The 18462-nt window shown below is 37.4% G+C and overlaps 1 long non-coding RNA gene across 1 annotated transcript; it reads right to left on the reverse strand.

Moving 5' to 3' along the window:
* Positions 1–11435: 11435 nt before the first annotated feature.
* LOC138149429 (uncharacterized) lies at positions 11436–15038 on the reverse strand. The gene is made up of 2 exons (XR_011165324.1): positions 14856–15038; positions 11436–12644 (listed from the first exon to the last, which is right to left on the reverse strand). It is a non-coding gene; the product is annotated as an uncharacterized lncRNA (long non-coding RNA).
* Between the last annotated feature and the right edge of the window lie 3424 nt (positions 15039–18462).

The following is an 18462-nucleotide window of genomic DNA, read 5'->3' on the forward strand; positions in this document are numbered from 1 at the left end:
TTATTTCTGGGTGTGGTGGTAAGTATCAGAGATCGGATTTGATCCCCAGGTCATCCCAACACTGGAGCCAGTGCTACTACTACTATTATGACTAATGATAATCTCTGACTTTAGTTCTAGAAAGTAGGAAGAAGACTGGATATAGGCCATAAAGTATTTCTATAGGGATTAAACAATGACCCAGAAAAAAGAGAAGCACTCACAATGTGGACACATCCAAAGAACCTCCTTTTCTAGGATTTAGTGGCTATGGAAAACTTTGTGAAGAATTATGCTATCATTGTCAGGCCAATCAATGATCTCACTGGTTGCAAGAATCAGTCTAAAAAGGCTTGTTTGAAGAACATGCTTAGAACTGCAAATACATCCACTAAAGTCTAAAAGAACATCCTTTTATCTCATTATATGTTACTTATTCTATATATCCTGCACATGGGATTGTTCAGAGTCTAGAGGCCATACTCGTTTTTTCTTTTTTGCTTTTTTTTGGAGGGCAATTGGGGTTAAGTAACTTGCCCAAGGTCACACAGCTAGGTTTGTGTGTGTGTGTGTGTGTGTGTTAAGTGTCTGAGGCCGGATCTGAACTCATGTCCTCCTGACTCTGGGCCAGCACTCTACTCACTGTGCCACCTAGCTGCCCCAGGGCCATACTCTCACAAGCAAGAATGTTCAAGTAAAGTTTTAATAAGTGGGTCTCTGGGGGGAAAATGAATTATGACACATTTATAAGCTTAATCTTCATCATTAACATTTTCTCCCTTGCTTTCTTAGGTCTACACAATCAACAAAACAATAAATCAAGTCCCAGATTGTAGCATTTACTGATTCCTGAAGTATAAGTGTTTTTACTGAAAATTTTACAATTGGCTCTCAAGAGCTGGAGGGGCTGGCTCCAGCATACTCCTGTATAAAAGGAAATTAAACGAGAGGGTTTAGATTCTTAAACTACAGGGAAGTCAAGCAGTCTACCTGAAGTTGAAATATTAGCTCTTTTTTCATGGCAGTGTCTCAAATGCCAATCAACCCTTCCAGTGCCACCTTTTGCTTCTGGTTGGTGACAGACTTTATTCCCTGCAGCCCATTCACCTTGATCAGGAATTGTTAGGGGAAGGATCAAAAGCAATTAAGGCTGAAAGTTAAGAGACTGAAAGTGGATGCAGAGATTATAGCACTACATTATGCAACTCATCACCAATTTACATCCAGGGGTCATCCATACAATTTTAAGTGTTTTACATTCAAACTGGTCCATTGCCCCAGGGGTGCTTCAGAAGGTAACTGCTCATGCTGGCAAGGTTCATATGACACCAAAGCAACTAGTCAATTGAGTAAAAAAAAAAAAACTGTCAAACCAGTTGAACTGCATGGTTTAGGCCAATCAACTTGTTGATCAAGTGTTTCATTTTCTCATTGGTTGTAGAAGCACCATCAGGACCCAACCTTAGAGATAATGGCGCTGAGATCCTTTGTCTGTACTTTTTGGGCTCATACATCTTAACTGAATATAGTAAAGAAATGAAAAATAAAAACTTAGTTCTGAGCAGGGAGTCTGAAGACTTAGATTTAAGTCTCAGTTCTGCCTGATCTTACACAAGCCACTTCAGGTCTCTTGAGATTTCCTCAAATTCCTTTTCAGTGAAATAAAGGTGGTAGATTAGACTATTTCTAGGGTCTCTTCCAGTAAGAGTTTATGATTCTATAACTAGGAAGCTTGGAGTGGAAAGGAGAGAAAAAAAATTCTATAACAATAATCGGTTTGATGGACTGAAAAAAAAGCCTTTTAGCCAGTTATTTTGAAATCTGCTAAGTATGATGTGGCCAGAAGTGCTTGGTGGTAGTAACTTAGGTTTCCTAACATTTGCCTTCTGGACATTTTTGCCATCCTTTGAATCAGGATAATCCAATTAAAACTGATTCTTTTGAGGAGAGTGGCAGAAGATACTGGTATTTCCAGAATTGTCAGATTCCTGTTTCCTGTTTCCTCAGTCCTGTCTCCTTCTGTATTCTTAGAGAATGTTTTTCTACTTTGCCAAGGTGGTTATATACTTTTGTATGTCTTCAATAGCTTATGATTTAATAAAATTGACTACTAAGAAGTTAACCAAGAATGGTCTTTTAAATTGACTTTAGTGCATGAGGAAAAGATATTTTATAAACCTTCATTTTAAGACTTATTTGCTATGTTTCCTAAGCTACTTATAGTATAGTGGAAAATGAAATCAGAATACTCTCCTCATTCAAATCCTAGCTCTAGCACTTACTGCTTATGTGCCCTTAGACAAATCACTTCAGCTCTATGGATCTTCTTTTTCCCCTCTGTAGTAAAACAAGGTTGGACTGTTGTTTTTGTTGACTAGTAGTGTCCAGCTGTCCAACATTTTGTGACTCTATTTAGGGTTTTCTTGGCAATGATACTGGAGTGTTTTGCCATTTCCTTCTCTAGCTCATTTTACAGATGAGGAAACTGAGGCAAACAGGGTGAAGTGACTTGCCCAGGGTCACACAGCTAGTAAGTGTCTGAGGCCAGATTTGAACTCAGGAAGAAGAGTTTTCCTGACTCCAGGCCTGCCACTCTCCCCTCCACAACCTAGCTATCCCAACAAGGTTGGACTACATGAAATCTAAGGGCTTTTCCAACTCTATCTTACAATGCTATTTTGATTAATTCAAGTTAGTTACAGTGGATGACCTTTTCTAATGAATAAATCAATCACAAATTGATCTTACTATAATGAACTTTAAAGTTCATTATTGCCTTATTCAAAAACAGGATAGTGTCCAAAGATAATGCAGCCATTTGAGGTAATTCTTTCTTAAGAAAGCAAGCAGATTGAGTAACACTTTAATTCTGAAAGATGTTGCTTAATTTTCATCCTCTGAAAATGGCACACTGGAGAATGAAATTATAAAACAGTAAGTGAACGTGTTCCCTAGCTCCTGGTTGATTTCACATTTATAACAAAGCTCACATTACTATAAAGAATCTTGAAATGTCAGATATATACAGAACCCTTCAAAGATAAACCCTTCTCTGAGGTTATAGACAGCACTAAGTTAACAAAGAGCATCCTTTCCAAAAATACTGGGAAAACCAAATTTTATCTGAAGAGACACAAGGATAGAGTGCTTTAAAATCCCTCAGAGAGGTGATGAAAAACATGCAGGTGGATCTTTTTTTTTCTTCAAACACTTACAAAGGACAAACTATTTGAATGGCTGTTTGAATTTTGGCTAGACCGTGCAAGGCCTGAGTTTTCCATGTTCCAGCTGAAAGTCATAGAAGAATTGGACAGTACTGACTTCCTAAAACTGAAAGGATGGGGAAATCATTGCTCCCTCCGGGTTAACCCTAGTATTCTCTGATTCTCCAATAGAATCTCACCACTCCTATACTTCTACTAAGAGTAGACTAGTTAAGCAACAGGTACCGTGTTTCCCCGATAATAAGACACTGTCTTATTATTTTTTGGACAGAAAAACACCAGAGGGCTTATTTTCAGGGGAGGGCTTATTTTAATGAACATTGACAGCAATTTTAATAAGCAGGTAAATGTGAACAAAAAAATGTACCTTTATTCAATAAGCAAATCACTGGGGAAGAACAGGATGACGCACTCACTGCTGCAGCTCTGATTGGATGCAGCTCGGAGCGCGGCGTGCGTTTCACCCGGGGGGGGGGGACGGTGCATACAGAGGGTACCGTAATGTAGCGTGTAGCGCAGGGGATCACCTTCACTACAGTAGCAATCTCAATAGGGCTTATTTTTGAGGGAGGGCTTATTTTAGAGGAATCTTACACAGTAAGGGGAGGGCTTATTTTCGGGATAGGTCTTATTATCGGGGAAACACGGTAGTTACTGATTGCTTTAGTAGTCTAGCCTTGTCTTCATCTCTCCTTGGGTTTCAGTTTTCTTATTTGTAAATGGTGGACAAAAATCCCTATCCTGTTACCTTCACAACCATGCTATGAAGATAAAAAAAAAGGATAGGGATCATTATTCCCATTTTATAGATATAAAAACTGAGACCCAGGGAAGGAGGAACACAAGGCTAGGCATTTACTAAAGCATTCAGTAAAAAGTTCTGTTGCTTAATTCATCTTAATAGTGAAAGGAGCAGTGAATTCTGTTAGAGCAGCAGAGATTTGTATGGCAAGGTGCTTTTTAAAATGCTAAGCATTATACAAACATGAAGTATTATGAATTTGCCTAGAGTTTGGTAAGAAATGTAGTGATATTTTGATACTCAAGATTTCAATAGTGCAATTCCTTTCAGATTTACCCTTCTCATTCACTGTAAATCTGTATCCATGTCTTCCCATAAACCTTCTGTAGAAGATTTCCCCTGTTGGGCTGATTGTAGGTCTTTTTCTGGTCTTTAATATCTCAAGGAAACCATTGTAGAACTCAGGCTGCCCATCTGCTATCTCTCTCATTCTTGTTGTTCAGTCATTCTCTTATGTCTGACTCTTCATGACCCCATTGACTTGTCCATGGCATTTTCTTGGCAAAGATACTGGGGAGGTTTTTCCATTTCCTTCTCCAGAGTGTCTCCATTTTACAGATGCAAATAGGGGTTAATTGACTTGCCCAGGTTCACACAGCAAGTAAGTGTCTTATGCTGGATTTTAAATTGGATCTTCTTGACTTCAGACCTGGTGCTTGATCCTCTACGTAACCTAGCTGCCATCTCTCATTCTGGTCCTCTTCTTTTATGGGTCATTGATGTTCTCAATAACATCCTTCAATTCACTTCTCCCTAAAGCATCATTGTAAATATGCTGCAGCTTGCTTACATCTATCATGCAGTTTTACATTATCCTACATTTTACTCGGAGTTTTGATTCTTCTGAGATATGTTGTTCTGTGATCCAGCCACAGAGAGTGATTTGTAGCCTAATCACCATCTTTCACATTAGTGAAATCCTCCTTCCATTGTCCTAACAAAGACTCTCATTACCACCTGAATGAATAATTTAAATAACCTCCTAAGCAATCTTTTTTCCTCTCCTCTTTCCAATCCATCTTAAATACAAAATTTATCTTTTTCATGTATCTGATTGTTTCACTCCCCAGCTCTGGAATCTTAAGTGGCTCACTCTCACTTCCAGTTCAGATTCAGCTATCTGACGTTCAAATCACAATCTGACTGCAACCTCCCATTCCAACCTTCTCTTTTATATACCCTGAAATATATTCTTTGATTCAACCCAATTGTACAACTTTCTACCCCCCCCAAACATAGAGGTAAGGAAGGAAGAAATAAGCATTTATTTAAGGACTTACCACATGCCAGGCATTGTGTTAAGTGCTTTACAAATATCTCAATTGGATTTTCATAACAACCCTGGGAAGTAGGTGCTATTATTACCCCCATTTTACAGTTGAGGAAACTGAGTCAGTGACTTGCTCAGGTCACGAAACTAGTAAGTGTCTGAGTCTGTATTTAAACTGAGGTCTTCTTGACTCTAGTTTTGATGCTCTATGTAATGTACTACATTCTGCACTTTTCTACCTCCACTCCTTTGCTTATACCCTTCCTTATGTTTAGAATATCCTCCCTCTCTCCCTTCGCTGGTTGAATGTCTGTTGGTCCTTTGAGTTCAATTCAATTATCACCTCCTCTATGAAAGCCCTCCCTGATTTCACCTTGTCAATATCGACCTTTTCCTCCACATGCCTGATGTAGTATTTGCTTTGCTCCCCTTTAATGCATTCATTATACATCATTTTGCATCATAATGATCTGTTTGTGTGTTTTATCATTACTGGGCTGACTGTAAGTCCCATATGGGTAGGGACAGTATCTTATTAAAACGTTCATCTCGCCCAATGTCAGGCATCAGGCTCTATAGATGGTCAGTGTTTAATTAATGTTTGTTGAAGCAAATTTTATAGCATTTCCAGGAAATTATTAGTGTTCAAGAAATTTTAGCCTGAAGGAAGAAGTGTAGAAGGCGGCATGGCCCAGTAGAAAGAGGCTTGAATGGAGTTAGAAGTTCTGGTTTCAAGCTAAACCCATATGATGTGACTTCAGATAAGTTATATAATCTCCCTAGGCCTCAGTTTCCAAACCTGTCAAATAAGAAAACTGGATTAAATATTTCCTATGATTGCTTCTAGTGCTTGATGTTTTGAAATCGACTCTGTGCCAGGAAGTTGTTTGGGACCCCTGAAATTGGCTTTCTCCCTCCTACTCAAGTCTAGGTTCAGTTCCTTGTCCATCCGCTATGCCAGTCTAGGATATGTGGGCATTCATTAGAAGGGATGCTTCTTACAAACACATGTCTTAGTCTAGATAATGTGGGTTCTTCACCCACTTTATATTTCTGGTGTGGATGCTTAGACCAGATTCTTTTGAGTTGCTGTGTGTTCCTCCAAGGATTACTATTTGGCATTATAGGGCTGAATGTACTGAGCACAATGTCAAAGGGGACCTATAAAATTTTTTTTTTCATTAAAAAACTCATCTTACTAGTCATGGCTTTTCAATCAGGGCAATTTTTCAAGAACAGAGACATTTTCATTAGAAAACTAAACTATTGAACAAATATTCAACTCTAGTCTTTTATTGTGTCTACTTTTATCTCCCCTTTACTGAAGATTTAAGCCTTTCTTTTCATCTTCCCTCACTTTAAATGTTTTATTAATGCCCTTTTTTTATTATCGATATCACTTCCCAAAGATCGTTCACCCCTAATAAAACCTTCCCTAATAAAATCAAATAACTACTGTTAAACAACACAAATCAACACATTGGGTGTGTTTGAAAATATATGTCATCTGTAGTCTGCATCTGTAGTCCATTGCTTCCGAGATATGGTAGGCATGCTTTACCATCTATCTTCTGAAGTCATAATTAGATGCTACACTGTACAGTTCTAAACTTTCAGTGTTTTCTTTCACACTAATATGGGCATTGTGTAAACTGTTCTCTTTGTCCTGCTTACTTCATTCTGCATCAGATCATATCAGTCCTCCCAACTCTATCTGAATTCTTCATTTATTATAGCCAAATAATATTATATTCTTTTCTTTCTTTTTTTTTTGAGGGGGGAAGGCAGGGCAATTGGGGTTAAGTGACTTGCCCAAGGTCACACAGCTAGAATGTCAAGTGTCTGAGACCAGATTTGAACTCAGGTCCTCCTGACTCCAGGGCTGGTGCTCTATTCACTGCACCACCTAGCTGTCCCTCCATTCGATATTACAATTTGTTCAGCATTTCTCATTCATGGGCACACATTTTTCTTGTAGTTCCTTGCCACCAAAAATAAAAAAGCACTACTCTAAAAGTTTTTGTATATACAGAATGTTTCTTTCAGTCTTCTAGCTCTACTATAGAGGCATTAATTAGGTGCCTCTCTTCCCATAGCCCCTAGAACGTTTATCATTTTCACCTTTTGTCTTTGACAACCTGTTTCCACCTTGTCTCTAGCATTTATAAATTCTAAGGGAGAAGGAACTGAGTTTTCTCCCTGATTATCTATAGTAGTCACTTAATATATTTTCCAACTGGTATGCAAATATAAATATTCATTCACTACATGCTGCCTTTTGTGCAAATCTTTCTAAAGCACAGTGGGGATATTGGAGGAAGTTAAAGCTATCCATATCTAGGGCATGGGAGGGGCAGGAAGAAGAAGAAACTAGTGACTGCAGTAAGTGTGATCTCCCTTAATTAAGAAAATCCACTTTCCAGCCCAGTGGTACATACACACCAGGTGAATGGTTGCCTAGGTGTGTTTCAGTATTAAGTAACATCAACACTGAAAATAATAGTGCTAAATCAAAATAAATGACAAAATAAAAAGAGCTTCTGTACTGGGTATGTGTGTCCATGGTTTTATTAGACTGGAGATACACTGATTTCTCCATAAAACCATGCTGTGAAATAGATCAATCAGAAAGAGAAACATAAAACTCAGTTCACATGTTTTGGAGAGCTTAAAGACACAGCTCATTATCATTTTGATCCTTGGGTAAATTCATTATCACCAAAATGCGCTGAGTGAATCCTACAGAGGAAAGTTATGTTCCTGTGGAGAGGATTTTTTTTCATTCCTATGAACTTGTTCCTTGAGTCCCATCAATGCTTGTAAGATTTACTTTTCTTTTAAACCAAACAATTTGTTTTCCTCCCATTCTGGGAAGTGCTTTCTGGATTTTTTTTTTATGCTTGTTTAAAAGAGGACTTTGAAGTTTTTCTTCAGATATCCATCCATAAAGAGACATTGTGAAAGAAGACAGTCCCCAACTTAAAGAAATACTTTCACTTTCCAAATACTGCTTAATCCCTTTAAAAGTCTCATTTCAGAATCCTAAATGCTGAGCTGCATTACCAGATCTGATGTTTTAAGAGTCTAGGTTTGCTAGGCTCCTGGAAGAACTATGTAAATGTATCTTTTATTGGAAGCTATAGAAAGAGAATGGAAGGGAGAGACATCAAGTTTTGTTTTCAGTGTTGCCCAGTTGGTCCTAGAATATCGTGGATTTGAGTACCCTTTTGCATTGGCAAGGATTTGAAAATGTCTTTAGTTTATGCCTTACTAGGACTTAAAAATAAATTGTGAGTATATACACATACACACATACAATATATCTATATACATACATAGTTTCACATATGCTTAGTAAATCCTTAGTATATATACACACATGTATATATACACATATAGGCATATATTGCGACGTGTGTATACAGACATATATAGGTATTATATATGTGTACATATATATGTATATACACATATACATGTACATATTATTTTTTTGAGAACCTCAAAAGTCAAATGACTAAGGTGGTCAAATCCAGGGCTTCCTAACTTTGGTTGCCTCTCTTTCCTATTTGGAGCATTTCATACAGATCTTTTCAGGTGGGGCACCTGTTCTTGCATTAGCTGAAAGTTCAAGCCTATCAGTGAAGAATGAGAGTGTTTGTTGAACACAAAGTGACCTTTAATTGTCTTGGAAACTGATGTCAGCTGAACATATGGTTTCATTTATACAACTGAGGTTATTACATTTCAAGCTGTTTTGCGTTAGTTTCAAGCATTTAAATAAAGTATTTTCTCCCTAATATATTTGATGTGGTACAAAGAAGCCATTCTCTACTCCTTATAGAATTCATTGTTTAATTAGATCTGTTCATCAAGTCGATCAAAGCTTCCTCCCCCCCCCCCCCCCCAACCCCCATTCCTTTTAGGACATAGGTTTCATTCCTTTAAAAACTCAAAAGACTTCATTTCACAGTAAAGAAGCATTTTGTTTAAAAAGGTTTAGTTAAGAGGGGAAGGATTTTCATGAAACTAAATACTTTTTTTTCATTTTATATTATATTCATTATTGAAAGAAGGAGTTAAAAGCATAAAATCTGGCATGCTCTATTTTGAATTTTTGTACAAAGGCTTTTTAGAGTCTAGTCTAAATATGTAGTCATGGAAAACAAGGATAAGAAAGAAGGATAAATGGTCACTATTTGGTTTGCTATGCAAATGAGGAATGCAGAAGGACTGGAATAGTGATAATCTAACAACCATGCAGACCTACAGAATGTTGGATCTCAGAGAGAACAACTAGTCCAGTCCCCTGATGCTGAAAATGAAAACACCCAAGCCCAAAGAAGGGAAATGATTTGCTCAAGGTCATTCAGTAAGTAGTTGGCAGAGCCCTAAACACAAGGCTTCTTGACTTATGTTCTGGGGCATGTTCCACTGTAGCAAGACACAATCTTCTCTGCTATTATGTAACACTTTTAAAGGAGGCCATGTGGAAAATATGTGGGTACTTATGTACTAGGTCTCTTCTCAGCTAAGGGGTAATAGAAAATTGATATAATTATCCAAGTAATTCAACCCAAAAGTTCTCCTCCCTTTGAAATATCTGGACAGTTGTCTCAGTTCTTCCCCTTTGTTTCAATAGTTTAATTTGGTCCTGGTCTGTATTTTGTAATTTGTTTCTGGGCAGTCCAAAGTAAAAGACTAATTTTGTTTAATTCAGTCAAAGAATCTGTCGATTGATAATTTGGTAGGAAATTAGTTGAACAAGTATATTTAGTGTCATATAGTAAAATAGTAAAATTTAGTAAAGTATAATTTAGTGTAAAATAAAATAAAAATAAATAAAAATAAAATAAAAAGTAAAATTTAGTGTCATATAGTTTTCCATTTTTAGTAAAAAAAAAATGTGCCTGCTTGAAGTCTTCAAAGCTCTCGTTATATTCTTTGATCAATCAACAAACATTTATTAACTACCTACAAGGTACCAGACACTGTGCTAGGTCTGAGGATATAGAAAGAGGCAAAAGATGATCCCTGCCTTCCAGGAGCTCAGAATTTAATGTGGGAGACAACACATACTCACTCACACACACAAACAGGCTATATCCAGGATAAACTAAAAATAATTAATAGAGGGAAAGACTAGAAAGAAGGGGGTTGGCAAAGGCTTCCTGTAGGAGATGGGATTTTAGTTGATACTTCAAGAAAGTTAAGGAAGGCAGTAGGCAGAGATGAGAAGGGAGATCATTCCACACATGGGAGACAGCCAAAGAAAATGCTTCTGTTTCAACCTATGCCAACCTGTTGCTTGACTTGTTTTGTTTTGTTTTTTGGCTGACAATTTTAAGCAGTTACAAAATCACAATTATATTTTTATATGGAGATACAGTTCATATTTGTTCCCTATTTGTGAGTTTTAGGCATAACATGTACTTTTGTAGAGACCATTCATCCATCCATCTATTTATTCAACAAGCATTTAAGTGCCCTGTGGGAGACAGCGGTGCTAGGTTTTAGGAATACAAAGGCAAAAACTAAAACAATACCTGCCTTCAAGGGGCTGACATGCCACTAACCTATTGATAAAACATATACACAGATAACTAAATGTAAAATATATACAAAATCATTGTGTGCAAAGTAGAAAATGCTAATGACAGTGGGCATATGAAAAGAATAGAATGTTGCACCTCAGCTGAACCTAGAAGGAAACTAGGGATCCCAAAGGGTGGAGGGAAGGAGGGAGAGCATTCCAAGAAATTTGGGAAGCAGCCTGGGCAAAGGCATAGAGAAGGAAGATGGAATGGCTTCTCTGGAATTGTGGGGGTAAGCTCTGGCACATCCCACATGTAGTGGCTGGCTGAATAACCATTGAATGGGAACATTTTAGAACCCATTTGCATGCACAATTAGATCATTCAAACCACAGTTCTGCATGTGTAATTATGGAGCTCATAATTAATTACATGTGCAAAATATACCAGCTTTTTATAACAATAGGAACTCAGGAAAATACATATTCTGATCAAAGCAAGATGACACTGGAAGAGATTTTTTTTTTTGAGAACAGAATACCAAAGTAATAAACATAAGTTCAAAGCAATTAATAGTAGTTCTCCTTCCTCCTGACATATTTTCAAAAAATTAAATCATGGCAGCCTTCTAGTTTTAAAGGGAAATGTTTATTATTCAGCTCTAGTGATTTTACTAAGAATAAAAACTTGAACAAGGTACTTTGGACAAGTTCATGTCTCTTATAGAAATCAAAGCCCATTAATTATGACACCAAATAATGATAACTGACATTTACAGAGCTCTTTAAGGTTTGTAAAGTACTTCAAATGATTCTCTTGTTTGAACCTCACAACAGCCCTGTGAGGTAGATAACACAGATGTCATTATCCTCATTTTACAGATGAAGAGACTGAGGCAAAGAGAGATTAAATGATTTGCCGGCAAATAAGCAATAAGTATCAGAGGTCAGATGAAGCCCAGATTTCTCCTGACTCCAAGTTCAACTCTTTCTACCATATCTTACTGCCTCAGTTTTAGACACTTCTGTGAAAAAAAAAAAAGAGAGAGAGAGACAGTAGCAGAAAGATCTCCAAGTCACAGGCAGTGGAGCTATTTATGATAAGTCTAACTCATTTCTAGGGTGCCTAAAATCCTATAATCCTAAGAATATGGCATTTGAATAGGGCTTTAAAAGGTAACTAGGGATTTAACAGATGAAGGGGGATGGAGAGGGAAGTCATTCCAGGCACAGGGAATTGTATAAGTAAAAACATAAGGTGTGGTCAGGGAGTTAGAAATAGTTCAGTTTGTCAGGAAAGTGGAATTTAAATAGAATTCAACAGGAAAGAGTGCTACATATAATATTAGACTTGGTTGATATGTCAGTTTTAAAAAAATTCTTTGTCCTTTATTATTATTATTATTCTCTGATGGCTCATTGGGAAGGAGGGGGGAGAAGGGGGGAAAGGGGGAAGGTTGGGTGAAATATAAGTCAAATGAAACAAAAGATAGCAATTTTTAAATTGAAAAAAAAAAAAAAAGAATCACGCACATGAGCCCTGTTTCTGTTTCCCTATGGGCAGAGGTTCTCAGGCCCAGACACAGTTCTGTGGAATTGAGAGTCTCTAGGCTAAGAAGTTTTCAAAGACTTGGGAGTACACTAAACAAATAGCTTCACATTAGCATTGAGGGAAAGTATCAATTTGAGGTCCTTTTTCAAGCTGAATGAAAAATCTTCTCCCTTCTCTGCTGGGAAGGAAAGGACTAAATAGTGAGTCAGATCGTCTTCCGTGTCCTGAGGCATTGGGATACCATGAAAAGAACACTGCAGTATGTGTGTTTGGAATCATACGACCTAGAGTAGGGGAAATGAAATGATAAACTCAGTCACAGGACCTGAATCTGATCACGGCTCTATGATCATGTGAACTTGGGAAAGTCACTTAACCTTTCTGGACCTCAGTTTCCTCACATGTAAAATGAAGGGGGTGGACAAACTGGCCCCTAAGTCTCCTTTTAGCTCTATGAGTTCTACTTCTGACAGTCTTTAACCTTGGGCAAATCTGCTTATCCATTTTAGTCTCAGTCTCCTCATCTGTAAGTCGGTGTCACTGACACTAGTGTTACCCACTTTACTGGGTTGCTGTGAGGCTCAAATGAGATGATGTATATGAAAGTGGAACCATACTCTAACCATGATGTAAATTACCATTGCTATTATCATTCTCATCCAGCAACAGTGAAGCAATTATTACCGACACACAGAACACCAAGATAATTCTCAACACAAGAAAGAAGCATTAATTGGAGGGGTGGAGGGAGTAATTTAGCACAGGTATGGGAGGCTCATATATGTGTATATGCATACATGTATGCACACCTGTATATGCATATGTATATGCACATGCATGTGTGTGAAATTTTTTTTATTGTTGTTCACTCTTTGTGACCCCATTTGGGATTTCTTGGCAAAGATACTGGAGTGGTTTGTCATTTCCTTCTCCTGCTCATTTCACAGATGAGGAAACTGAGGCAAATAGGGTTAAATGACTTGCCCAGGATTATTAGCTTACACAATTATTGTCTGAGGCCAGATATATCATATAGATAGATATAGATATACCTGTTTTAGGTATAGATAGATAGAGATATAGACATAGATATAGAAAACACATTGGTTTGGAAGTCAGAATTTTCTTTGCATTCTAACCTGACTGATATTAGCTGTGTGAACTTGGGAGAAGTTACTTCCTTTCTCTGAAGTCACTTGGGAGAAGTCACTTCCTTTCTCATTTTCCTTCTCAGGTTTTTCTTTTCTTTTCTTTTCTTTTCTTCTTTTCTTTCCTTTCCTTTTCTTCCCATTGAAAATGATTTTATTTAAATACAATGTTGTAGAAACGACAACTTTGGACAACAAAGTGATATTTAACTCTCTTAAGCACTGCTTCTTAGATACCACACACCTTGCCAAAGACCAGCTTTAACAACAAAAATTTAGATTTCGGTGTTCCCTGTGGCAATCGATACTAAGTTGGAAAAAAAAATAATTCAAATGGTCTGAAAATATTAGTTTAAGTAGAAAAAAAGGAAGAAAAAAAAGCATAGATCTTTAGTAAAAGAGCTAGCTTCCAAGTATATTTCCTTCCCATGGAATTCCTTTTTAAAATTTTGAATGATTGGTTATACTGTAGAAAAGTTATTATATCTGAAAGAGGGAACTCTGGCTCCCAGATGGGATACTACAGCAGGAAAAGTGTGTGTGTGTGTGCTTACATGTGTGTTGTGCTCATGCATGTGAAAGCAAAGCACCACTTGGTAGTTTCCTAATTTTTTTCACTAACTACTTTTGCTAAGTAGATGCTAAATTCAATTGTGTCTACCTGATAAGCACCTCTTAAGTCTCTAACTTCTCCATTTGCACTACATTTTCCCCTCTGCTAAAAGGCATTCACTTAAGGGAGAGACAGAAAAATGGAAAACAAAAGATAGGTAAGACAATTTTTCTTTTCGGTAGAATTCCAAAAACAGTGCTTTAGGAAGAGGAGATAAACATGGTACACAGCTAGTTTGCTTTTCATTGAATAAATAGTGGTCTAATATTGAGTGTTGCTTATGCAAAACTGGTAGTCATTGCCTTGGTATCCATCAGATCATCTGCCCAGAGATCACTATCACAAACTTCCCTGACATTTCAGGGCTCTATGATACCATTCTCATACAACACCCTGTCACACTGGTTATCTTGGCTCAGTCTAAAAACAATATAATGTCCCTGTGAGTCCATGTGGTTCTCTCCTTTATGACTTTGGGGAGTTTATTTTAGGTGAAAAGTTATGAGTTCAATCATAATTGCTGTGAGCTCCCAGGTAGGAAAATTCCTAACACTTGGGCAGAAGTTGTACTGTCTTAATTTACATTTATATCTATTTCTTGTTACTCCCTGGCTTCTTTGTGTTTGAGGTAAAATTCAGGTTACTAGAGACATTTGTGTAACAAAACAGCAGATTCCATTATAGTGTGTGCGAATAGAGAGGCACTAGGAGAGAAAGTTGGGGGAAGGGCATACCTTGTTTAGGGAGTTCCTTCTGTCCTTGAGTAGGTAGATGTATTAGTGGTGTCAGACTGAGTCTTGTCTTCTAAAACACCTTTAGGACAATCCAGTTTTATATCTCCCCTTTTGCTGGTTGTCTCTGGGCCACTAGTTCTTTTTGTCTGAGTTCAGTATAGCACTTTCCTTCTAGATCCTCAAATTTCTATCTGGTTGTAAGACAGCTCCTCCTTTTTTTTGGAATAGAAATTCCTTTGCAATAACCTCATCTTTCACATTTTTTAACATATTGTATTTGATTGATTCAAAAAGGTTTACAGGCCCAATTCACATTCAGTTCTGATTCACTGATTGAAGAAAGAAGTGTACTTACCTAACAAAGGTAATTACTTTTAAATGGGATGGAAGCCCACCCTTATACTACTATTCCTAGGCCCATACATTTCAGATATTGAATACCCTCAAATGTATGCAGATGGGTAGCCTGTGCCATTAATGCTGTTTTATGGGAACCCAAATGAAGTTCATGGCATCCATCCTGCTACATAGCAAGAACTTACTCATGACTAGACTGTAGAGATTGATTTTCCATTCCTAACATAAATGCAAAACCTATACAGGGCAATCGTCAAAACTATAAAGTTTTAAGTAGAAAATTATTTTGACTGATTTTGCTTTCAACAGAATTCACCATTTGTTTTTGAATACATCATCTCAATTGTTCCAAATACAGAGTACTCTGAACTAGGTAGGAAAAAAAGGTGTTATAAAAAAATACCAAGGATTAAAAAAAATCATTTTTGTTATCTCTTTCATAATAAAGGATAGTGCTTCTTTCTTTAGCACCACCCACCTCACAAGATTGTTGTCATGAAAATACTGTCAACTGTAAAGTACCATAGAAGTGTCAGCTATCTTTACTATTATTTATGGACATAATTACAATACTGCTGGTCACAAGGGGAACCAGTCAAAAAGAATATTGTGGCTTGCTCAACTCATATCCATTTCCAGGCCTGGAAAAACAATCTAAAACACACACTCCAGTGATGTTCTAGTAATAGTAATAATAATGTTAACTTACATTTACAAAGCCCTGTCTTCCCAACCCTGGGAAAAAGTGGCACAGGCATTTAAGATAACTTATATAAAACACTTTGTAAAACTTAAAGGGCTGTATAAATGCCATTTAGTAGCAGTAGTTTATATTATCACCCTCATTTTGCAGCTGAAGGAACTGAGATTCAAAAATGCAAAGTGATTTGCACATGTCTTAATTTACATTTATATCTCTTTCTGTGATCTATTTTAGAAATAGTAAGGCAGGATTTGAACATAGACCTTGTTAGTCAATGCCCGGAACTGTTTCACTTCATCATTGCTGCTGTCATTTGGAACTTTGCATATAATGTCAGATTGTTAGGTTTGAAAAAAAATGCATTGATCCATTTTGTTGAATAATTTTCATTTCTTTCTTTCTTTTTTTTTTTTTTACAAATTCTTTATTATCAAGGATAATTCTCTAGAAGGGGGATAGGAAAGGATATGGAGAGAAATCAAGGCCATGTAGAAACAAATGCTAACAATAAAAATCTATTAAAAACATGCTGTGGTCAGTTAGCATCACTGTCATCTACAGAATGCAGCACTTTTGACACATAGGCCATATCCTACATTAGGACACTTTTTTGGAGGGGAGGGGTCATTTCTAGGAAATAGTGACCAGATTCCTGTATTTTCTAAGACAGCAATTGATATTTTGTAAAAGCAATATTCTTTATTAGGCTAAATTCCCTGAAACCATATTTATCATACCTTTTAATTCAGTTCAATTCAAGAAACATATATTGAGTACCAAGAGTGGGCAGAACATATCCCTGGGTGGGAGGCACTGAGCTAGGCTGGCTGCCACATTGAACATTAGAGGAAATGAGACACTTTAATGGGATACTTACTGAGGTGATTTTTCCCCCTTCTCCTGGATGTTCTGGAATGTGGGAAGTTTTCTGTGTGCTCATGCCAATAAAAGGTGATGGGTAGTAGTTACTTTTTAGGGGTAATCAAGGACAGCCTTTTTGCTTTATATTTGTTTTCTTCTGAAAAGACTAAATGGTTTTGAATTCAGAAAATATAAGAATAGCCAGACCTCAGTGAGGAGACACATTTTTAAAAGAAAAGAGTCAGAATTAGAGAATACAGCCCTGAAAGAGATCTTGGGGTTTGAGCTAATACAGGAGTGGGGAACCTACAGCTTCAAGGCCACATGTGGCCTTCTAGGTTTTTGGGTGTAGCCTTTTGACTGAGTCCAAGTTTTACAGAACAAATTTTTTATTAAGGAGATTTGTTCTGTGAAATTTGGATTTAGTCAAAGGGCCTCACTTGAGGACCTAGAGGACCACATGTGGCCTTGAGGCTGCAGGTTCCCAACCCCGGTCTAATCCAATGTCCTCATTTTACAGAAGTGGCCAAGTAAGAAGACTTCTAGCATAAGATCACTGTGAGAAGTTATTGGAAAAACCAGGAAAGGAAATTAGGAGACCTGGGTTCTAGTTCTATCCTCTTATATTACAGCTGAGGAAACACAGGACTCAAGGAGGTTAAATGATAAATGATACAGGTAAGCATCAGGTACAGGATTTTGGAGTAGGCAAAATGGAAATCTTAGTTCTTTTTTGTCTTTGTGTCCTCAGGACCTAGCATACTGTCTCACACACAGTAAGTGCTTAATAAATTACTGTTAGTTTTCTTTGAATTACTCAGAACTACTAGATTCATTCAATCACTATTAGTTGATTCAATAAATATTTATTGAGCTACTGTGTGCCATTATCTCTTTTCCTGATTCCTTATGCAGGAGGCTGTGCTATGTGAAGGGCAGTTGGGTTGTGCAGTGGATGGAATACTAGTCCTGGAGTTAGGAAGACCTGAGTTTAAATTCAACTTCAGACACTTACTAGTTGTGTGACTCTGGGTAAGTTACTTTACCCTGTTTGCCTCAGTTTTCTCATCTGTAAAATGATCTGCAGAAGGAAATAGAAAACCACTCCAGAAAAAGAAAACGCTAGGGGGCAGCTAGGTGGTGCAGTGAATATAGCACTGGCCCTAGAGTCAGGAGGACCTGAGTTCAAATCTAGCCTCAGACACTCAACACAAAAACTAGCCGTGTGACCTTGGGCAAGTCACTTAACACCAACTGCCCTCCAAAAAAGAAAAAAAAAAGAAAGAAAACCCTAAAGAGAATCACAAAGAGTCAGACAAGACAGAAATAACTTAAAAACAACATGGTATGTGAAGAGGTGGATATAGGGATGATTATTTTTAAAACATAGTTCCTGCCCTCAAAGTGCTTAATATGGTAGCATCTTGGTGATAATGAAGGCCAACAAAGGTCCAGTCCTTGGAACATGCCCAGATATAATTTGACTGAATTCTGTGGGTCATGGTGACTGAGAAAGGTCCATACTGTATTGTAAAGAAAAGTCTTAAATGGTGGCTGAACCTGAATTCCTTACCTATACTAAAGGAGTGCCCCCACCCCCACCCCAAGTATCTCATCCCTGGTAGCTTTCAAGTGAGAACAATTTCAGTGGGGAGCCTGATGGAGAACATCAGATGGCCAGAAAAC

This window comes from Petaurus breviceps, unplaced genomic scaffold (assembly GCF_028583685.1).
Source record: "Petaurus breviceps papuanus isolate PSGF00001 unplaced genomic scaffold, PetGlider_PUasm1.0 90847, whole genome shotgun sequence".
Lineage (NCBI taxonomy): Eukaryota > Metazoa > Chordata > Mammalia > Diprotodontia > Petauridae > Petaurus > Petaurus breviceps.